The sequence below is a fragment of the Stegostoma tigrinum genome, chromosome 11 (assembly GCF_030684315.1).
Source record: "Stegostoma tigrinum isolate sSteTig4 chromosome 11, sSteTig4.hap1, whole genome shotgun sequence".
Taxonomy (NCBI): domain Eukaryota; kingdom Metazoa; phylum Chordata; class Chondrichthyes; order Orectolobiformes; family Stegostomatidae; genus Stegostoma; species Stegostoma tigrinum.
Genome location: NC_081364.1, coordinates 64,003,127 through 64,027,876, shown reverse-complemented (window position 1 = coordinate 64,027,876; position 24,750 = coordinate 64,003,127). Strand labels below are relative to the sequence as shown.

Sequence of the window (24,750 nt, the reverse complement as noted above, 5' to 3'; positions counted from 1 at the left end):
ATCATCTCCCAAATCATCCACAACCTCATCACCTCGGGTGACCTCTCACCCACAGCCTCCAACCTCAATGTTCCCCAACCCTGCACCCACCCGCTTCTATCTCCTTCCCAAAATCCACAAACCTGCTTGCCCTGGTCAACCCATTGTCTCCACCTTCTCCTGCCCCACGGAGGTCATCTCCACCTATCTGGACTCCATTATCTCCCCCTTTGTCCAGGAATTCCCTACCTATGTCCGTGACACCACCCACGCTCTCTACCTCCTCCAGAACTTCCAATTCCCCGATCCCCAACACCTCATTTTCACCATGGATGCCCAGTCCTTATACACCTGCATTCCCCTTGCAGATAGCCTAAAGGCCCTCAGCTTTTTCCTGTCCAGACTGACCAGTCCCCCACCACCGACACCCTCATCCACCTAGCTGAACTCGTCCTCACCCTCAACAACTTCTTTTTTGATTCCTTCCACTTCCTACAGACAAAGGGGGTGGCCATGGGTACCCACATGGGCCCAAGCTGTGCCTGCCTCTTTGTAGGTTACGTGGAACAATCCCTCTTCCGTATTTAAACTGGCCCTAAACCTCACCTCTTCCTCCGTTACGTTGATGACTGTATCTGCGCCACCTCATTCTCCCATGAGGAGCTCGAACAGTTCATCCACTTTACCAACACCTTCCATCCCAACCTCAAGTTCACCTGAACCATCTCCAACATATCCCTCACCTTCCTGGAGCTCTCTGTCTCCATCTCTGGCAACAACCCAGAAACCGACATCCATTTCAAGCCCACTGACTGCTACAGCTACCTGCAATACACCTCCTCCAACCCACCCTCTTGCAAAAATTCCATCCCCTATTTGCAATTCCTTCGCCTCCACCACATCTGCTTCCAGGATGAGGCATTCCACTCCCGTACATCTCAGATGTCCTCGTTCTCCAAGGACCGCAACTTCCCCTCCCGCAGTGGTAGAGAACGCCCTCGACCGTGTCTCCCGCATTCCCTGCAACTCATCCCTCACAACCCACCCCCACAATAACCACCAAAAGAGAATCCCCCTCATCCTCACATACCACCCCACCAACCTCCGGATACAACGCATCATCTTCCAACACTTCCACCATCTACAATCCGACCCCACCACCAAAGACATTTTTCCATTCCGGAGAGACCATTCTCTCCGGGAATCCCTTGTCCAGTCCACACTCCCCTCCATCCCCACCACACCCGGCACTTCCCCCGGCAACCACAGAAAGTGCTACACTTGCCCCCACACCACATCCCAGTCCCCAAGAATACTTTCCACATCAAGCACATGTTCACCTGCACATCTGCCAATGTGGTATACTGCATCCACTGTACCAGTCGTGGCTCCCTCTACGTCAGGGAAACCAAGCGGAGGCTTGGGGACTGCTTTGCAGAACACCTACGTTCGCTTCACAATAAACAACTGCACCTCCCAGTTGCGAACCATTTCAACTCCCCCCTCCCATTCCTTAGATGACATGTCCAACCTGGGCCTCCTGCAGTGCCACAACGATGCCACCCGAAGGTTGCAGGAACAGCAACTCATATTCTGCTTGGGAATCCTGCAGCCCAATGGTATCAATGTGGATTTCACAAGCTTCAAAATCTCCCCTCCCCCGACTGCATCCCAAAACCAGCCCAGCTCTTCCCCACCTCCCTAACCTGTTCTTCCTCTCACCTATCCCTGCCCTCCCACCTCAAGTCGCACTTCCACTTCCTACCTACTAACCTCATCCCGCCCCCTGTCCTGTCCGTCCTCCCCAGACTGACCTATTCCCTCCCTCCCTACCTATACTCTCCTCTACTGGCTCCATCCCCACCTCTTTGACTTGTTTGTCTTCTCTCCACCTATCTTTTCCTCTATCCATCTTTGATCCGCCTCCTTGTCTCTCCCTATTTATTTCATAACCCTCTCCCCATCCCCCTTTTCTGATGAAGGGTCTAGACCCGGAACGTCAGCCTTTGTGCTCCTAAGATGCTGCTTGGCCTGCTATGTTAATCCAGCTCCACACTTTGTTATGTCGGATTCTCCAGCATCTGCAGTCCGCGTTATCTCTTATAAAGGTGCCACATATAACAATTATACAAGTGTCTTCTGTGGTGATGAAAAATAGTTGTTGTTAATTATCTGTTATAGATGATTGCCCAACATACTACTGGCTTGTAATATTATGAAAATGTAGTTTGGGATTCTTTGAAATTATAATTCTGTTTAATGTTACCTGCTGACCATATTGATTCTGCTGTCAAGCTGCCTAGTTTACACAGTCAGAAAAGATTTGGAAGGTGTAAACAAAGGGAAAATGTTTCCAATTGTGAAAGGATCAAAAATCAGAGCTCACAGATTGAAAGTAATTGGAAAAGATGCAAAAGTGATATGAGGTAGACACTTTTTCATGCGGAGTGGGCTTAAGGTGTCTGCACCAGATAAACTCAAGTTTTCTTAGTGCACGTATCATGTAGAGCTGAGGTACTCCCATGCATATTATTCCAGGACACCATGTGAATAGGGTTCGGGGATCTTTTGTGTGGCGGTGGAGGGTTGTAGAGCACCTTTTCAGGATGGAACTCAGGTGCCCTTTTGACTGCAGATAGGATTGAGCATAAAAGATACATAAACCTTTAAACAGGCTAATTTGTTAAGACTGATTAAAAATCTTCTCGAACCTGCTAGATTGTTTTTATTTTATGAATAAATGTGCTTTTATCAATATCGGACTTTAAGCCCTCAAACTGTTTTTTAACCTTAAGTATATAGGTACTTGTGGATACGCAATCATTTTGCATAGTTGATGACCAGAGTCAGGGTGGACTGAAGTACTAATTTGGTGGAAGGGCAGGTCGTGCCTCACAAACCTCAGAGTTTTTTGAGAAGGTGACCAAGCATGTGGATGAGGGTAGGGCAGTTGATGTGGTGTACATGGACTTCAGTAAAGCTTTTGATAAGGTTCCACATGGTAGGCCATTGGAGAAAATGCAGAGGCATGGGATTGAGGGAGATTTAGTAGTGTGGATTAGAAAGTGGCTTTCTGTAAGAAGGCAACGAGTGGCAGTTGATGGAAAATATTCAGCCTGGAGTCCGGTTACTAGTTGTGTGCCTCAAGGATCTGTTTTGGGACCTCTGCTGTTTGTCATTTTTATACATGACTTGGATGCAGGCATAGGTGGATGGGTTAGTAAGTTTGCAGATGACACTGAAGTCAGTGGAGTGGTGGACAGTGTGGAAGAATGTTGCAGGTTGCAGAGAGACTTGGATAAACTGCAGAATTGGGCTTAAAGGTGGCAAATGGAGTTCAATGCAGATAAATGCAAGATGATTCACTTTGGGAGGAATAATAGGAAGGCAGAATATTGGGTCAATGGAAAGATTCTTGGTAGTGTGGATGTGCAGAGGGATCTTGGTGCCCATGTACATAGATCCCTGACAGTTGCCACCTAGGTTGATAGTGCTATTAAAAAGGCGTATGGTGTTTTAGGTTTTATTGGTAGCGGGATTGAGTTCCAGAACCATGATGTCATACAGCAAATGTACAAAACGCTAGCGCGGCCTCACTTGGGAATATTGTGTACAGTTCTCGCCCTATTGTAGGATGGATGTGGAAGCATTGGAAAAGGTACAGAGGAGATTTACCCGGATGTTGCCTGGTCTGAAGCGAAGGTCTTATGAGGAAAGGCAGAGGGACTTGGGTCTGTTCTATTGGAGAGAAGAAAGCTAAGAGGGGATTTAGTAGAGACATATAAGATGATCAGAGGATTAGGCAGCGTGGACAGTGAGAGTTTTTTTCCTAGGATGATGACGTTGGCTTGTATGAGGGGGCATAGCTGCAAATTGAGGGGTGATAGATTTAAGACAGACGTCAGAGGTGCAGGTTCTTCACTCCGAGAATGGTAAGGGCATGGAATGCCCTTCCTACCAATGTAGCTAATTCAGCCAGTTTAGGGGCATTTAAACAGCCCTTGGATAAGCATATGGACGATGACGGGATAGTGTAGGAGGATGGTCTTAGATTAGTTCACAGGTTGACGCAACATCGAGGGCCAAAGGGTCTGTTCAGCGCTGTATTTTTCTATGTTCTATGAGCACAACATTGCTGGGTAAAGGGCTGTGGAATAGCACAGGGCTGGAGGGCATTAGATTGCATGTGTAGACATGAATAGGTTGTTGTGGAGTGTATGGGGTGGTGATGTGAGGAACAGGGGAAACATTTTATATTTCACTCCTTTGGACAGTTTAGGTACTCTTTTGACCTGGTGCATGGATTACTTTGGGGGGAGTTAAGGCACCTTTTGGAATTATGATAATGCGTCCTCAGGTCTAAAAAGTGCATAAGTGAGTCAGGACTATAGTAAGAACATAAGAACTAAGAGCAGGAGTAGGCCATCTGGCCCCTGGAGGCTGCCCCACTATTCAATAAGATCATGACTGATCTTTTTGAGATTCAGCTTCACTTACCAGCCCACAGACCCTAACTCTTAATTCCTTTACTCTTCAAAGATTTATCTAGCCTTGCCTTAAACACATTCAGTGAGGTAGCTTCAACCACTTCGCTGGGCAGGGAATTCTACAGATTCACAACCCTTTGGGTGAAGAAGTTCCTCCTGACCTCAGTCCTACATTTACTTCCCTTTAATTTTAGGCTATGCTCCTTAGTCCTAAGTTTCACCTGCTAGTGGAAACAACCTCCCTGCTCCACCTTATCTATTCCCTTCACAATATTATGTGTTTCTATAAGATCTCCCCTCATTCTTCTGAATTCCAATGAGTATAATCCCAGCGTACTCAGTCTCTTCTCATAATCCAGCCCGCTCGACTCTGGGATCAGCTGAGTGAATCTCCTCTGCACCCCTTCCAGTGCTACTATACACAATACTCCAGGTGTGGCCTCACCAGGACCCTATACAGCTGCAGTATAGCCTCGCTGTCTTTAAACTCCATCCCTCTAGCAATGACAGACAAAATTCCATTTGCCTTTTTAATTACCTGCTGTACCTGCACTCTTTGTTTTAGCGATTCATGCACAAGGACATTCAAGTCCCTCTGCACAGTAGCGAGCTGCAATTTTTTTTTACCATTTAAAACATAGTCCATTTTGCTGTTATTTCTACCAAAATGGATGACCTCACACTTATCAACATTGTACACCATCTGCCAGACCTTTCCCACTCACTTTGACTGTCTATATCCCTCTGTAGACTTTCAGTGTCTTCTGCACACTTTGCTCTACCACTCATCTTGGTGTCATCTGAAAATTCGTCCTCCAACTCCAAATCATCTATGTAAATTGTAAACAATTGCGGTCCCAACACTGATCCCTGAGGCATACCACTAGCCACTGACCGCCAACCAGAAAAACACCCATTTGCCCCTACTCTTTGTACAGAGATACTAGGAACTGCCGATGCTGGAGAATCTAAGATAACAAGGTGTAGAGCTGGATGAACACAGCAGGCCAAGCAGCATCAGAGGAGCAGGAAGGCTGACATTTCAGGTCTAGACCCTTCTTCAGAAATGGGGGAGCGGAAGGGGTTTCTGAAATAAATAGGGAGAGAGGGAGAGGCGGATAAAAGATGGATGGAGGAGAAGATAGGTGAAGAGGAGACAGACAGGTCAAAGTGGCGGGGTTGGAGCCGGGGGATAGATGGGAGGACAGGCGAGGGAGGCAGGGACAAGCTGGGCTAGTTTTGGGACGCAGTCAGGAGAGGGGAGATTTTGAAGCTTAAGAAGTCCACATTGATACATTTGGGCTGTTGGATTCCCAAGCGGGATATGAGATGTCTTCATAAGCTTCAAAATCTCCCCTCCCCCGACCACATCCCAAAACCAGCCCAGCTTGTCCCCATCTCCCTAACTTGTCCACCCATCGATCCACTCCTCCTACCTCAAGCCCCAGCCCCATCTCCTACCTCCTTGCCTCACTCTTGACCTGTCTGTCCTCCCTGGACTGACCTATCCCCTCCCTAACTCCCCACCTACACTCACCTCCACTGGCTCCAGCCATGTCTCTTTGACCTGTCTGTCTCCTCTCCTCTCCACCTATCTGCTCCTTTATCCATCTTCTATCCACCTCCCCCTCTCTCCCTATTTATTTCAGAATACCCTTCCCCTTGCCCATTTCTGAAGAAGGGTCTAGACCCAAAATGTCAACTTTATCTTGTGGAGCAGCCTTTGGTGTGGCACCTTGTCAAATGCCTTCTGGAAATCCGGATACAGTATATCCACAGGTTCCTCATTGTCAACCATGCAAGTAATGCCTCAAAGAGTTCCAGCAAATTAGTTAAACTTGACCTACTCTTCATGAACCCATGCTGAGTGTTCTCAATGGGAAATTTACATCCAGATGTCTTGCTGTTTCTTCCTTAATGATAGATTCAAGCATTTTCCACACTACCAAAGTTAAGCTAACTGGCCTATAGTTACCTGCTGTTTGTCTACTTCCTTATTTAAACAGTGGCGTCACATTGTCTGTCTTCCAATCTGCGGGAACCACCCCAGAGTCCAGTGAATTTTGGTACATAATTACTAGTGCATTTCCCCCATCACCCCTTTTAGTACCCTAGGATGCATTTCATCAGGGCCAGGAGACTTGTCTACTTTTAGCCCCAATAACTTGCCCAGCCCTGCCTCCTTAGTGATAACGATAGTTTCTAGGTTCTTACCTGCTATAACCTTCTTGCTATCAGTTTTCGGCATGTCATTTGTGTTTTCCACTGTGAAGACTGACACAAAATATCTGTTCAATGCCTCAGCTATTTCCTCATTCCCAGTTATTAAATTAGCCTTTGCATCATCGAAAGGACCAATGTTTACCTTCACCACTCTTTTACGATTTACATATTTATGGAAACTTTTGCTGCCAGTTTTTATATTTTGAGCTAGTTTACTCTCATAATCTGTCTTACTTTTCTTTATGGCTTTTTTGTGGCTTTCTGTTGGCCTTTGAAGATTTCCCAGTCTACTAGTTTCCCACTAGTCTTTGCTTTTTTGTTTGTTTGCTTTGTTTTTTGCTTCTTTTTTTGCTTTGTTTTGTAAAAATCTGATACTTTCCTTTTATTTCCTTAGACACCCATGGCTGACTATTTCTTTTCTTACAGTTCTTCCTTATCACTGGAATATACTTCTGTTGAGCACTGTGAAAAAGCGTTTTGAAAGGCCTCCAGTGTTCCTCAATTGACCCACCATAAAGTTTTTGCTCCCATTTTACCTTACCTAATTCCTCCCTCATCCTATCATAGTCTCCTTTGTTTAAGCACAAAACATCCCTACTGGATTTAACCTTCTCACGCTCCATCTGTATTTTAAATTCAACCATCCTGTGATCGCTCCTTCCGAGAGGATCCCTAACTATGAGATCATTAATTATTCCAGTCTTGTTACACAGGACTGGATCTAGGATAGCTTGCTCCCTCATAGGTTCTATTACATATTGTTCAAGGAAATTATCGCAGATGCATTCTCTGAACCCCTCCTTCAGGCTGCCATGACTGACCTGGTTTGACCAATCGATATGTAAATTAAAATCTCCCATGATAATTGCTGTACCATTTTTACTTGCATTAGCTATTTCAAAGTTTATTGCCTGCCTGACCACAATGTCATTATTTGGTGGCCTATAGTCCACACCTATCAGTGACTTCTTCTCCCTGCTATTGCTAATTTCCACCCAAATAGATTCAACCTTTTGGTTAGTAGAACCTATATCACCTCTCACTACCACCCTGATGCCATGCTTAAAAATCAGAGTCACATCTCCTCCCTTACCTTCCTGTCTGTCCTTCTGAACAGTTTGATACCCCTGGATATTTAACTCCCAGTCATGACCATCTTGCAACCATATCTCTGTAATGGCCATTAACTCATACCCATTTGCCATGATTTATGCCGTCAACTCATCCACTTTGTTTCAAATGCTCCAAGCATTCAGATAAAGTGCCCTTATGCCAGTTTTTGCATCTTCTTTTTGGGTCCTGTCACCTCCATTATTAACAACTCTTGAGTTCTCCTCTTTTACCTTTTTTCCTAATTTTCAATGGAGTTGAAGCTTCCTTGTCACCTGCTAACCCGCTGTTTTGCCTTGTATTAATTGTTATATTCCCTGTATGCTCACTCCTCCCTTCCCCCTACTTACTAGTTTAAAGTCCTAGTGACCACCCTATTTACCCTTTTCACCAGAAGACCGGGCCCGGCTCTGTTTGGTTGGAGTCCATCCCAGCGGCATAGAACCCTCCTATCCCAGAACTGATGCCAGGGCCCCATGAAAAGGAAACCCTTTTTCCCACACCACTCTTTTCGCCACATGTTCACTTCCCTGATCCTCACCTCCCTATGCCAATTTGCACGTGGCTCGGGCCGCAATCCAGAGATTATGACCCTTGAAGACCTGTTTTTTAATTTTTTTTTCCTAGCTTTTCATAATCTCAACAGGTCCTTTTTTCCTAGTCCTGCCTATGTTGTTGGTGCCTATGTTGTTGGTACCTACGTGGACTACAACAATTGGACCATCCCTCTCCCTCTCTAGTATCCTTTCAAGTCGGTCAGAGTTGTCTTGCACCCTGGCACCGGCCGGCAACACGCCATGCGGAATTCTCTATCCTGCTTGCAAACGATATTGTCTGTCTCCTGATGATGGAATCCCCTACAACTACAATCTGTCTTTTAGCTCCTGCCTCTTGAATGGCCTCCTAGACCATAGTGTCATGGTCAGTTGACTCATCTTTCCTGCAGCCCTGTTCCTCATCCACGCTGAGAGCAAGTGCCTCATACTTATGGGGCAATGTCGAGGGCTGCAGCTCCTGTCTTCCCGTCTGCAGAATTCCTCTACCTGCCTCACTCGCAGTCACACACTGCTGTCCCTGCTCGCTGATGGAATTACCATTAGTTAATCTACTAGGTGTGACTGCCTCCTGGAACACAGCATGCAAGTATCTCTCCCCCTCCTGGATGCGCCACAGTGTTTGGAGTTTGGATTCCAGCTCATCAGTTTTCAGCTGGAGCTCTTTAAGCAGCCAACACTTGCCGCAGATGCAGTCGCTGCCATTCTCAATGGGATCAGCTAGCTCCCACGTCATACAGCTACAACACATCACCTGACCTGCCATCTCTACTTAGTTAATTATTTAAAATTAATTAGTTTTGTTTTAGTTTTGCAGTGTTCTCTGTTTGTGTTCTCTACCAGTAAGTTTACTCTGTTATATACTCAAACAGACTCTGGTTTTGCCTTCTGAATCGCTCCCAGAGGATTTGGCATCTAGGTGATCTCCCGAAAGATAACAAAGAGATGAGAAAAAAAATGCAAATAGCTTACCTGCTCACTAGTTGCTTCCCAAATTTATTGGGTAAAAGATAACCATTACCCAGCTGACCGCTTACCCTGCTCTGGAACCCCTCCTGCACTGAACAACTGAAAGCTGCAGTCACACGAAGTAACACTTTTATAACTAAAGCTTACCTTCCCAGGCTGCCCTTCACGCTCTCTCCCGGACTCCCACCGCTGAACAACTGAACAAAAGTTGTCAAAATCTATTCAAAAGGGATGTACTGAGTTTGGAAAAAATATTTTGGTGTACATGTTTGTGTAAATTATAGGAAATGCATGACTGATTTCGCAAATAGCAGTTCACAGTGGGTGTCTATCAAGAGAGTATTTTTCTGACTAGTTCAAGGGCATACAGAATAAAAATGTTTGTTTATATAAGAAATTGAGCAGTTAAGTGGACAAAAATAAAAATTGCTGAAAAAACTCAACAGGTTCAGTGGCATTTGTGGAGAGAAAGCTGTCAGCATTTCATATCCAGTGACCCTTCTTCAGAACTGATTGTGGCTAGCAAAAGGTGATAGTAATGCTGAAGATGGGGTGGGATAAACAATAGGTGGAGATGGAGCCCAGAGAGAGAGAGAGCAGCAGTTGGGCAGACGAAGAAATGATTGTATGGGATTCCATGGCATTCCAACCGAAACTCCATCAACAAACACATTGATTTGGAGCCCATCTACCACCCTCTGAGAAAAAAGAACAGGAAATGACATCACCAACCCAAGGAAACCTAAACAGATAAATAGAAAGCGGGACATGACACCAGCGCTTCACCGGAGGCTCACTGATGATGTTACCTAGAATGGTGATGAAACATCTGAAAACGAACCTTCCAGCTCAGCGAGCAAACTCACATCCAGAGCCTCAACCTGAGCTACAAATCTTCTCAAAACTCACTAGTTTTGTATCCAGACAGGCAAATTTCCAAGAATCGCATGTCTGCTTACTTTCTGAATGAGCCTATCATGGGGAACCTTATCAAAGGCCTTGCTAAAATTCACATATACAACATCCACTGTGCTACCTTCATCAATGTGTTTTGTCACATCCTCAGACAATTCAGTAGGGCTTGTGAGGCATGACTTGCCCCCCTCAAATCCATGCTGACTGTTTCTAATCAAACTGTGCTTTTCCAAATTATCATCAATGCTATCTCTCAGAATCTTCTCCAATAATTTTCCCACCACAGAAGTAAGACTGACCGATTCCCAGGATTATCCCAATTCCCTTTCTTGAACAAGGGAAGGACATTTGCCGCCCACCAATCTTCTGGTACTACTCCAGTGGACAGTGAGGACACAAAGATCATTGCCAAAGGGGCAGCAATCTCTTCTCTTGTTTCCTGTAGCGATCTTGGGTATATCCCATCTGGCCCAGGGGACTTATCTGTCCTCATGTTTTTCAAAATTTCTAGCACATCCTCCTTTCTAGCAGCAACCTGTTGGAGCATGTCTGCCAATTTCATGCTGTCCTCTCAAACATCAAGGTCCCTCTCACTAGTGACTACTGAAGCAAAGTATTCATTAAGGACCCCCCCCCCCCACCATGTACTCTGACTCTGCACACCTGTTCTCTCCACTATCCCTTATTGGCCCTATCCTCACTCTGGCCATTCCCTTGTTCCTCACATAAGTGTAGAAAGCCTTGGGGTTTTCCTTGAACCTACCTGCCAAGATTTTCTTGTACCCGCTTCTCGCTCTCCTAAGTCCATTTTTCAGTTCCTTCCTGGCTACCTTTGTAGACCTCTAGAGCACTGTCCGATCCTTGCTTCCTCAACCTTAAGTGAGCCTCGTCCTTGCTGTTCACCTGGTGTTCAACATGTCTTGTCATCCAAGGTTCCTTCACCTTACCATCCTTTCCTTGCTTTAGTGGGACAAACCTTACCAATACCTGTAGTAAGTCCTCCCTAAACAATCTCCACATTTCTATTGTGCATTTTCCTGAGAACGTCAGATTCCAATTGGTGATCCATAGTTCTTGCCTAATAGCATTGTAATTCCTCCTCCCCCAATCAAATACATTCCCATACCGTCTGCTCCTATCCCTCTCCATGACTATAGTAAAATTCAAGGTGATCACTGTGACCGAGATGCGCTTCCACCAAGAGATCTGACACCTGACCTGGTTCGTTGCCAAGCACCAAATCCAATATGGACTCCCGTCTATTTGGCCTATCTACATATTGAGTCAGAAATTCTTCCTGGACACACTTGGAAAAAAAATCTGCTCCATCCAAACTATTTGCACTTAGGAGTTTCCAGTCTATATTAGGGAAGTTGAAGTTGCCCCTGATAACAACCCTATTACTTCTGCGCCTTTCCAAAATTTGCATCACAAAATTTGTGCCTGAGTGTCTCTGTTGCTGCTGGGAGCTCTATAGAAAACCCCCAATAAAATGACTGCTCCTTTTCTGTTTCTGACTTCCACCCATACTGACTCAGTAGAGAAACCCTCCTCCATGACCTCCCTTTCTGCAGCTGTGATAGTGTCCCTGATTGGCAAAGCCTCTTCCCCCACCTCTTTTACCTCCCTCCCTAATTTTTTTGAAACATCTACACCCCAGAACATCCAACAACTATTCCTGCCCCTATGTTATCCAAGTCTCCCTAATGGCCGCAACATCGTAATTCCAAGTACTGATCCATGCTCTAAGTTCGTAACCCTTGATCCCTGACACTTCTTCCATTGAAGAAGACATACCTCAACCCATCTCACTGACTGCGACTTTACCCTAGCAACTGCTTATCCTTCCTCATAAACTGCCTGCTTCTCTATCTATTTCTACCCTGGCTAACCCATCCTCTGATCTGTAGCTCCAGTTCCCATCACCCTGCCAAACTAGTATAAACCCTCCCGAAGTGCTCTGGCAAATCTCCCACCCAGGATATTGGTGCCCCTCCAGTTCAGGTGCAACCCGTCCTTACTGTACAGGTCCCACCTTCCCCAAAAGATATCCCAATGATCCACAAACCTGAAGCTCTCCCTCCTACACTAGCTCTGTAGCCGTGTGTTCAGCTGCACTCTCTCCCTGTTTCTAGCCTCACTAGCCCGTGGCACTGCTAGTAGTCCTGAGATTACTACTGTACTTGTCCTGGCCTTCAGCTTCCATCCTAACTCCTAAAAATCACTTTTCAGGTCTTCATCCTGTTTCCTAGCTATGTCATTGGTACCAATGTGTATGACGACTTCTGGCTGCTGTCGCTCCCCCTTAAGAATCCTGAAAACTCAATCGGATACATCCCTGACCCTGGCACCTGGACGCAACATACCATCTGGGAGTCTCATTTGGTACCGCAGAATCTCCTGTGTGTTCCCCTAACCAGTGAATCTCCTTTCACTATCGTTCTCCTATTCTCACCGCTTCCCTTCTGAGCCACAAAGCCAGGCTCAGTGCCAGAGACCTGGTTGCTATGGCTTTCCCCTGGTAGGCCGTCCCCTGCAACACTAACCAAAACAGTATACTTATCATTAAGGGGAATGGCCATAGAGGATCTCTGCACTATCTGCCTGTATCCTTTCCCCCTCCAGACAGTCACCCAACTACCTTTGTCCTGTCCCTTGGATTTGACCACCTGCTTATAATTCCTCTCTATCACCCCCTCAGCCTCCCGAATGATCCGGAGTTCATCCAGCTCCAGTTCCCTAACGCGGTTTGTGAGGAGCTGGAGTTGGGTGCACTTCTCGCAGGTGAAGTGAGAAGAGACACCATTTGTGACCCTTACCTCCTACATCCTCACTTCCTGTTTCCTGAGAGCCTTGTGTTTGTGGTAGGAAAATTATTGGAAAAGATTCTCAGGGACAACATCTATACAAGACTTTTAGAAGCAGATGGACTTAATAACAATACACAGCATGATTTTGTGTGGGGGAGGTCATACCTTACTAACTTGATAGAGTTTTATGAGGAGGTGATGAAGATGATTGATGAGGGAAAAGCGATTGATGTTGGACTTCAGTAAAGTCTTTGACAAGGCACCTTGTAGAAAATTTATACAAAAGTTGGAAACACATGGAATCGCGGTGATCTGGCGAGATGGATACAGAACTGGCTTAGTCATAGGAGACAGAGGGTAGAAGTAGACACAGTAGCAGCATTCAAGAAGCACCTGGATGAATAGGTGAATAGGATGGGAATAGAGAGATGCAGATCCTGTAAGTGAAGACAGTTTTAGTACGGAAGGGCAAACTGTGAAGGCACAGTCTTAAGGACCGCAAGGCCTGTTCCTGTGCTGTATTGTTCTCTATTCTTTGCTCTCGGTAGATGTGTTTGCAACATGTAGATTAGCAAGGGTGAGGTAAGCACCACTTTTACTCTGTCACCTATGTCCTTCCGGATATTGTCATCATTGCAATTCTTAATGACGTACATAAAAATCCCACATCAATCTACATTCTGTTTACCGTGCTGCTTCCAAATGGTGTTAAACATAGAAGAGTGCTAAGTGGTCGGCTGAGGGAGGCTGTATGCGCAAACAAAAAAGCAGGGATAGACCACAAAGGTCTTAAAGCTGTAGATTAGTGTAGTACCCTATTAGTCACCATCTTCCATTCAGAAAATAGGCCTATTTATTTTTGCTCTCTTTTTTCAGCTGATCAATTCTAAGTGCGTGCCAGTATGTTGCTCCCAATCACATGTTTTAAACTATTGCGCGCTAACTTCTAATGTGGTACTTTAACAAGTGCTTTCTGAAAATACAAATACACCCCATCCATTAATTATTCCCTGTTTATTCACCTCGTTACATTTTCAAAAACATTGCAGTCGGTTTTCCAAATATAGCTTCCCGTTCAAAAATCCATGTTGGCTTTGTTTAATCCTGTTGATATTCTCAAATGAACTGTTAAGCATCCTTTAAAATACAGTAGGATTTTACTTACTACTGTGTTAAACTAACCATTCTGTAATTCCCTGTTTTCTCTCCCTCTTTCTTTAAATGGGGTGTTACATTTTGTTGTGTTTCTGGGTAAATATAGTGGATTCTTAAGAATTCAATCACATGATGTAATGAGATCATTAGCAAATTTAGGCAGGAACCAGCTTCATTTAACCTTGCAGCCTATAGAGTGAACCATCTCCTTAATAAAGTTCCTGCTGTTTAACATTTTGGCCTCCCGGTCCTCCTTGGAGCTTAACACAAGAAGACAAAAACGAGTGGTGCTTTGAGATCCACTGGGTCAATCCATCGATTCATCCAGAAAAACGAACAGAATTGTGGTCTTCACTTTGATAAAATGAAGGAAATAAATCAAAAGATGCCAATTTAAAAGAAGGAATTCACATCAAGGAAGAGGTAAACAACGTAGAATAAGCTCGCCATGTGCCGCACACTGAAGGAACACTGAACAATGAGTATCCTACGTAGTGAGCCAGGAAGCCCAGCTTCAAGTTAGCAGGTTTAAGATGTGGAGCAATCCAGAGCAGATTACTGACGGAAAGGAACCTAGACTTAAAGTGGTGGAAATAGCAGTTTTAATGGAGCTATCAGCCAAGGAGGCTCAGCACCTTAGCTCAATCAGGCATGAGAGTCCACAAGATGATGGCTGAGAGGTAAACACCAATGCAGGCTCAAAACTACCTTTGGTGTGGAAAAACAGGTCACTCGACAACAAATTGCTGGTAGAAAGAAGCTATGTGCTGAAACTACAGCTTAAAAAAGAAACAGTGAACAAGCATTGTTTGAGGAAGAAACATGAATAGCAAGCAGCAAAAGTACAGAAGCTAAAAAATAGGGGGAAAAAGTCTATACGGTACAAAAATGGGCAGGACAAAGGCCCAGGGAGTGAATCCCGCGGAGAGCTGTTTTTAACATACTGGCCATTGCTAGTGACACCAAGCGATACTGGGTCATTCCCTTACTGAATGGCAAACTGGTGAAAACATAGGTGGACACTGGAATGGCAGTTTCATTGTTGATGTTAGAGATGTGTATTGGATATAGCTAAGTCATGTTGCACTGCAACCTTCAAAATTGTACTAAGAACATAAGCAGGCGAAGTAGTGTATTTAAGAGGTTGCATCAATGTAAATGTTCAACTATACAGTCAGCCTGAAGATTTATTCTTGCATGTTGTCAAAGGAGATTTTTCAGCTTTATGGTCAGAGAAAATCAAGTTCAACTGGGTTGAAGTAAAATCATTTTTCAGATTATGAGACTGATCTATTACCAATTCTAACAAAACATGCCATTGTTTTCATTTGGAATCTCTGGAAGCATGAAAAAGATCTCTGTGAAATTTTATTAAGGATGAGAATTAAGCAAATGTTGCTGGGCTAGATCAGTGCAATCAGACCAAAGGTTGAGGCAGAATTAGAGAGGCTGGTTCAAGACGTGAGTTCTTGAAATCCTAAATGTGTGTGATTTGGCCATGCCTATTATACCAATGATGAAGAAACATAGATTGGCATGCATCAGTGGCGATTTTAAGACCATTATTAATCCAGCACTGTGAGCTGAGCAGCATCCTTTGCCTTTATTTGCTGGACTAGCTGGAGGATAACTTTTCAGTAAAATTGACCTTTATCATGCTAGTTTCCAGGTAAATATAGATCCTGGGTCTCAAAAATACATGACGACTGAAATACGCACAAGAGTATTCAAATGCAGAAGTCTTCCATTTGGAATCACATCTGCACCTATGTTATTCCACAAGCAATGGATCAGATTATAAGTGGACTAAAAGGAGTCCAGTGATACTGAACCAATATTTTAGTTATGAGGAGAAATGAGAAAGAGCATCTCCACAATTTATATGTTACACTGAAGATTTGAAGAATATGGCCTAGGATTGACAAAAGGTGTATGAATTTTTCAAATCTTCCATCAACTGTTTAGGGAATGTCATTGAAGCCAAGGCACTAAACAAGCCATCTTCAAAATTAAAAGGCATAACTGAGGCACCAGCACCTAAAAATATCAACCAGATAAATTTTAGGCTTGCTAAATTACTGTGGTAGGTTTGTTCCAAATTATGCAACAATTGGAAATGCGAAGATCAATGTTAAAGAGCTTTTACATTAGCCAAAGTAACTTTATTAATGTCAGAAGCCCTGGCCCATTTTGAACCAAAGTTACTGTTGCAACTATCATGTAATGCATCACTCTGCATCAAAGCAGTGATTCCCCTCTCAATATTCAATGATGAAGAGAAGCTCATAGATTTTGTATCAAGATTATTAAACAAAGCAGAAATGAAGTATGCACAGATTGAGAAAGAAGCTCTAGAAATCATTTTTGGCACTAGATGCTTCTGCCAATAATTGTATGGCTGAGAATTTGCCCTGCAGATAACCACAGACCATTCACCACAGTATTTGGGCCTCATACCAGGGATATCTTCTATACCAGCAGACCGAATGCAGAAGTAGGTGTTGTTGCTCTTAGTTTACATAAATTAAGTAATGGCAATCCAACTTGCGTGGGAATGCTGTTGAGCTCTCTAGATTACCTTTGCCTGAGTCAATGACAAATCAGTCAAACCGTAGACATTTTCTACTTCAGACAAGTACAAAACACTCCAGTAATTGCAGGACAAATTAAAAATTAAACTGGAAATGATACACTGTTGTCAAAAGTGATGGATATTGTACTTAGTGCCAAGATCACAGCAGCATCCCGAAACTAAGACCGTATGTAATATGGAAGCTAGAACTATCCATACAAGTGAGATGTCTCCTGTAGGCAATGAGGGTCATCATTCCACCACATCTAAGGAACATGTGTTAAATCAAGTATGTGAAGGTCGTTGTCAGAATTGAGGAGATAGCTAGCAGCTATTTTGGTGGCCAGGGCTCAACTCTGAAATTGAGGCCATGCTGGGAACATGTACAACTTGTGCCAGAGTTTGCTGACTACCTCGATTAATGCAATTACACCAATAGGAATAGCCAGAGAACATCCATATTGACTACACAGACCTTTTGAAGGGCAATTGTTTTTCATAGTGGTTGACAGACATACTAAATATCTTGAGTAGCAAAACCAAGTTCTGATGAAGGGTCACTGGAACCGAAACATTGACTCTAGTTTCTCTCCACAAATGCTCCAGACCTGCTGAATGTCTCAATGATTTTGTTCTAAATGGACCATGGCTGTGATCATGAAGAGAACATCTTCAGAGAAAACCATTGAAATATTGTGGGACGCCTTTGCAGGGCTTCATTATCCAGAACAACTTGTAAATGATAATGGTCCACAGTTGATATCATGAGTTTATGTACTATAAAGCAGATCAGAATTCAACGTATCTAAATCTGCTGATGACCGTCGGCCCTTGACATTCAGTGGTGTTGCCATCACTGAATCCCCCACTTCCAACATCCTGGGTTCACCATTGACCAGAAATTCAACTGGAATTGCCACATACACACATTGTCTGCAAGAATAGGTCAGAGGCTAGGAATACTGGAGGATAACTCACCCACCTGACTCCCCAGACCCTGCCCATTCACTACAAGGCACAAGTCAGGAGTGTGATGGAATAGTTCCCACTTGCCTGCATTGAGTGCAGCTCCTACAACAGTCCAGAAGCTTGACACCAGCCCGCTTGATTGGCAGAACATCCACAAGCGTCCACTCCGTCCACCTCTGATGCTGAGCAGCAGCAGTGCATACTGTCTACAAGACGCACTGCAGCAATTCTCCATAGATCCTCAGACAGCACCTTCTAAAACCACGACCACTTCCATCTAGAAGGACCAGGGCAGCAGATACCTACTTTCTACTACTTTCATGTTCACCTCCAAGCATCTCACCATTGTGACTTGGAAATATATCACCATCCCTTCACTGTTGCTGGTTCAAAATCCTGGGATTCTCTTCCTAATGGCCTTGAGTCAACCCACAGCAGGTGGACTGCAGTGATTCAAGAATGTAGCTCACCACCAATTTCTTGAGGGCAACCATGCTGGCCAGCTTGCAATGCCCACATCACAGAGGAATAAAAAGAAAGCTCCTAATCGCCAAATCATAAATTGTTTAGCAGGAAGGTTTGACCGTATGATGAAACATTCCTTAAGGGTAAGGAGAACAAGGATCACCAACTCAAAGACTGATCCAATTTTAGTTTAACATATTGGAACACAGTCCACTCAATGACTCAAAGTTCTCTGGTATTGGTTGTAGGAAAGCATCAGTTGCATATTGGCAGTCACATTTCATAGCAAAGTCTATAAGTTGCTCTGCTGCCATAGTCTCTCACTGGAATGCAAGTCTACAAGGATATGGGCTATGGTGAGGAATGGGAGAGTTTTCTTTCCATTCAGCAAGCGGGTTTAGTTGGGGAGGGGAACTTTCGTAGTGGCTTTCTGGCAGAAATGTAGCATATACACGTTGATAGTTTGCTGTGTCATTGGATAAGATCATATTCCTCAGCACTTTTTATCAAGGCATGACAGTGACCTCCTTGGGAAGCCTCTTTGCCACACTGTGAGGCCATAACATTACGCATGATTGTTATATATGTGATAGCTCAAGTATTCCTTCAATAACATTGCATTACCTTTCTGACTTTCCCCACAGACTGTGTTCACAGTGCTCAAACGGATCATGTGGTTGCTGTCATCTTTATTGTTTATCAGAGAACAGTCAAGAAGGAGACAGTGATTAGAACATAGCTAACAATCCAGCAAGAATAGAAACCTCACTTTGCTGTTGCATAGCCTCCAAAGGGAAAAGCATCAGATCGAGAGCCACCAAGAAAGTGTAGGCCAATGATGAGACTCAGGATTAATAGGTCCCACCTGTAATTTTCTTCAACTGTCTGAAGTACAGTGTAAACTTTGGTTAAGGAAGTCCTACTCCATTACCTTTGATGCTATCTGTTGAAGGAGGACTTGCACTCACATTAATTAAGTGCCAATTCCATCCTAGTAGCTATCCAGAGCATGGAAGCATTGAATTATTATGCCACTTGCTTATTTCCGAGAGGAACTACAAATCTGTGTGCCACTTGCCAATCCTACATCCATATGTGTACCTGTGATGTTACTGTGCCATTTTTGCTAGTGCACACGTGGTCATATCCTACCCTTAACAATGATAATCTAGCAGCGTGGGCATTGGAAATTTTCACTAGGTGATTTACCCCAGATGCAGAGTGCTATCCGCTAAATCTGTATTGCTTTGACACTAATAACAGTGCTCCTTTGCCAACCTGTAACTTCTGTGAATAGAAATGACTTCTTCTTTGTTAATGTTGAAATAGTTCGTGGCCATTGCTTGATATCCACCACCTCCGTACCTGTCTTGACTTTCTGGGCCTAGTTATAGGCCAAATTTTCCTGCGATGAGACAAAGGTAGAGATTTGTATAGTGAAAGCAATTTTAAAAAATTAACGATCATGCACATGGAAGAGAGAGGTAAGATGTCCCCAGTCGGTGAGTAGGGAACTTAGGGGTAGGTAGAGTAATTGTAGAGGATGAAGAAGTTGTGAGCATGACGTATATACGATGCTGAGGATTGTCATCCATCAGCCTTGATGAGATGCAGTGGTGGTGCTAAAGTGAGTAATGACGCTAAGAGTATGGAGAGGCAGTGAGAAGATAATAACACTTAGCCAGAGTGAAGGAGACGCTGATCTTCTTACAGCACTGCTTGACATCTCTTCTGAATGTGGAGAAGCACCAGACCTACTGTCTTTGTCTTGATTGGGTTTGGTGGCATGACCTCTTTCTACCGTCACCTTGTCTACCAGCTCCTTGAGATACTTCTAATGAGCCATGTCTTCAGAGTTTAGGGATGAACACCACAGTGTAAGGAGCTAATCCTGTCTTGCAGTATCTGAAATTGTGCCAAGCTAGACTTTAAACCTGGCAGCAGAGGTGTCTGAGCTAGAAGAGCATAGCATTAGTGAGCACTTCAGACTTAGTCGCTACAAAATTCAACATGTAATTCATCTAATTTGGTTGCAAAATTAATCAGGTTAAAAGCGTCAGATTGTGTGAGATAACTTGTCCTGGGCCTTGGCAGAGTCAGCATATTCCATGTAAAATAGTTGTGGTAGAGGAGGTTTGAGCAAGATGGGATAGACTGTTATATAATGCAACACAATTATTATCAACTATAGGCCTCGATTTAGCTGCTCGCAGCTAAGTAACAACACTGGTCAGTTTCTTGCTAATAGCTGTGAGCTTTTCAAGTTTTTTGATCAGTCTAGCATTTTTAAGCAGTACAGCACCCTGGCAGGGAGATCTATGGTTGGGGCAAGAAACGTTGAGGTCTTTCGACTAATCAGATGGAAGAATTCTTAATGAGTACATATTTAGTGTTCCCTGAATTAACTGTTGCATGAGGAATTAGGACCATGAAGCAACCTTGCAATGACATTACTGAGTTGCACATCCCTCAGGATAAAAAGCACAGTACAGTTGAATTTGAACACTGTAGAATGACAAACTCATGAGAATGATGGACGTGAATATAGAAAGATGATACTTTAATTTTTACTAATGTCAGAACCTGGTATACTTGCGATTAGCAATTTTGGCATTAGCATTAATGCTGTAATAATGTTGTATTGATTACACAATATAACAAATAATGTTACTCTGAGTTTAATCTTGAAGACACTTGACTTTTGCCTTTTCCTTCACCAAACTGTCTTGAGCCTAAGTGTAAACTTTAGCTCGATTATTTATTTTGTCAAAATAAATTGAGTTGACGAGCCAAGCTTTATTTATTTGATCACTTCATTAAAGAAAATTTCAATTACATTTGGGGTGTCATCTGCCCAAAGAGGTTTGGCCCACTCAAGGACGGTGAAGGGAATTTATATCTGGAGTCAGAGGAATGGGCGAGGTATTAAATGAATCCTTTGCATCAGTTTTCACCACAGAGAAGGATTTGATCGATGATGAGTCTGGGGAAGAGTTTGTAGACAGTTTGGGTCATGTTGAGTTCAAAAGGGAGGAGGTATTGGGGGTCTTGAAAAACATTAAGATTGACAAGTCCCCAGGGCCTGATGGGATATACTCCAGAATCTGAGAGAGGCCAGGGAGGAGATTGTTGGGACCTTGAAGGAAATCTTTATATGCTCACTGGTTCCAGGGGAGGCCCCTGAGGATTGGCAAGTAGCCAATGTTGTTCCTTTGTTTAAGAAGGGTGGCAGGGATAATCCAGCTAATTACAGGTTGGTGAGCCTTACATCAGTGGTAGGGAAATTATCGGAAAGGATTCTTCGATACAGGATTTACTCACACCCGGAAATCAATGGGTGTATTCGAGAGAGGCATCATGGTTTTGTGATGGGGAGGTTGTGTCTCATTAACTGGTTTGAGTTTTTTGAGGAAGTGACAAAGATGACCGATGAGGGTAGGGCAGTGGATGCGCTCTACATGGACTTCAGTAAGGCCTTTGACAAGTCCGTCATGGCAGAGACCGATACAGAAGGTAAGGTCACATGGGGTCAGAGATGAGCTTGCAAGATGGATTTTAAAAAAACTGGCTCAGTCATTGAGGACAGAGAACAGCAGTGGAAGGGTGTGTTTCTGAATGGAGGGCTGTGACTAGTTCCTCAGGGATCAGTGTTGGGACCTTGCTATTTGTAATATATATAAATGATTTGGAGGAGAATGTAACTGGTCTGATTAATAAGTTTGCCGATGACACAAAGGTTGGTGCAATTGTGGATAGCGATGAGGGCCATCAAAGGATACAGTTCGATTTGGATCGGTTGGTGACTTGGGCAGAGAGATGGCAGATGGAGTTCAGACCGGAAAAATGTGAGGTAATGCATTTTGGAAGGTCTAATCCAGATGGAAAATATACAGTAAATGGCAGAACCCTTAAGAGTACTGATAGACAGAGGGATCTGGATGTATAGATACACAGGTCACTGAAAGTGGCAATGCAGGTGGTGTAAAGGTAGTTGACAAGGCATATGGGTATGCTTGCCTTCATCAGCCGGGGCACTGAGTTTAAAAATTGATGGGTAATGTTGCAGCTTTTATAGAACCTTAGGCTGCATTTGGAACATTGTGTTCAATTCTGGTCACTACTCTACCAAAAGGATGTTGTGGCTTTAGAGTGGGTATAGAAGAGATTTACCAGGATGTTGCCTGGTGTGGTGGACATTCTGTATGAGGAGAGGTCGGAGAAACTTGGGTTGTTTTCACTGGATTGATGGAGGTTGAAGGGTAACCTGAAAGAGGTCTACAAGATTATGAAGGGCATGGATAGACTGGACAGTTAGAAGCTTTTTCCCAGGGTGGAAGAATCAGTTACCAGGGGCCATAGGTTTAAGGTGCGAGGGGCAAGGTTTAAAGGTGATGTATGAGGCAAGTTTTTACACCGAGAATGGTGGGTGCCTGGAACTTGCTGCCAGGGTAGGTAGTGGAGGCAGATACTATAGTGACATTGAAAGGGCATCATGACAAATATATGAATAACGTGGAAGTGGAGGGATATGTTCCACGGAAGGGTAGGGAGTTTCTGTTATGATGGGCAGCATGTTGGCGCAGGCTTGGAGTGCTGAAGTGCCTGTTTTAGTACTGTAACTTTCTTTGTTCTAAATAATGACTTACCTAGTTTTAGTGTTGTCAGTTGCTGGACCTGTTCACTGTCTTTTGACCGGGGGAGGGTACTTTAGCCAAAACAAAATCCTCTATACATCTTCTTGCACTCAAGAACTCAAAAATGTTATGAGGTTTGTTTGTCTTGTATAACATTTTATCACATCTCGGAATATTCCAAAGCACATGTTATAACAAATTATTTAAAGTGCAATCACTTTTGTTATGTATGTGAACTTGCCAGTGACCATGTATCCCTATAGCATGGAAGCAGGCTGTAATATTGAATAATTAATACAACATTATTACATTCAGCCCATTGAGTCCGCACTGACTGGGAAGAGAATCCCAATCAGTCCCTGCCCCCGACCCTATCCCAGTAATCCTTCAGTTCCCATGGCTAATCCAGTTAGCCTGCACATCCCTGGATACTATGGGCAATTTAGCATGGCCAATCCATCTAACTTGCACAACTTTGGACTGTGGGAAGAAGCCAGAGCACCATGCAGACATGGGGAGAAGGTGCAAACTACAAAAAATCAGTCATCTGAGATTGAAATCAAACCTGGGTCCCCGGCACTATGAGGCAGCAGTGCTAACCACTGAGCCACTGTGCTGCCCATGAATCAGTTAATCAATTTATGGTGGCTCTCAAACCTTGACCATGTCACTGAAAGAACTTACAATTCTCTTTGAATTGTATAATGTTATCAGTAATGTCTACCTATATAAGCAAGTTTAACTTCTACACAAAATGGTATTCCATTAACGGAACTCCCAGTAATAGACTTACATTATCTGAAACAGCAATGATAGCCAATGGTGGTACCAACCACTACTGGGAGGTGATGGCCTAGGAGATTATCACTGGACTGTTAATCCAGAGACCCAGATAACATTCTGGAGTCCTGAGTTCAAATCCTGCTATGGCAGTTGGTGGAATTTGAATTCAATCAATATCTGGAATTAAGGATCTAATGATAACCATGAATCTATCATTGATTGTCAGGAAAAACCCATCTGGTTCACTAATGTCCTTTAGGAAGGGGAACTGCCATCCTTACCTGGTCTGGCCTACATGTGACTCCAGATCCACAGCAATGTGGTTGACCCTTAGCTGCCTCTGGGCAATAAATGCTGCTTGGCCAGCAATGCCTGCACCCTGTTAATGAATAAAGAGAACTGAACTAAACTGATTTTTAAATCATAATTTATAACTACTTTTTGGCCCATGTTTCGCAGTTTTTTTTAACTTGTTACTGCGTTCAGATCTCCTTAGCTGTGATCTGTTGCTTTAGAAGTTAGTAATTCAATCAGACAGGTCTAATGTGACATGTATTTGCATATGAAAATTTGAAGAATGGTATTTCACCCCTTCAATCTGTTTTAAATGTATATAACATATATTTATATATAGAAGGTATCATATTGTTTTCAAAACGGATTGGTTTGAAATCGTTGGGTTCCAAATAATTCAAAGAAATTCCACATTGATGAAGCCTGTTTAAATGCACATTTTTCGCAGTTTTAAAACATTTGAATTTTAGGTTCTAGCTCTCACGATGCCTTCATTTTGATTTGTAAGTCATTTGTACAACACTTTTCTGTTTTGTTTGGGGCCTCTTGAGTTGCACTTTCATCTTGATCTCATTTTAAATCTTGTTACTTAATTGCGTTCATTCAGAAATTCAGAATTAGATATATTGGAGTGGAAACAGCATAACGTGAAAGCGAAAGATTCATTGTGCAGATGACACCAGGACATTGGGCCTATGTGATATATATCCAGAGTTGCATTACAATACTTGATATAAAATCCTTCATCAGTACATCAGTGTTTGTTTCTCATGGTTTTCCATCCTTCATGTTTCCCAAATTTTACCAGTTTCTTTGACGGTCAATATGTTT

General features: G+C 43.5%; 1 protein-coding gene across 5 annotated transcripts in view; it reads left to right on the top strand.

Annotated features, from left to right (window-relative positions):
• dock3 (dedicator of cytokinesis 3) overlaps positions 1-24,750 on the top strand; it is a 1,242,443-nt gene that overhangs the window by 569,292 nt on the left and 648,401 nt on the right. The window lies entirely within an intron of this gene.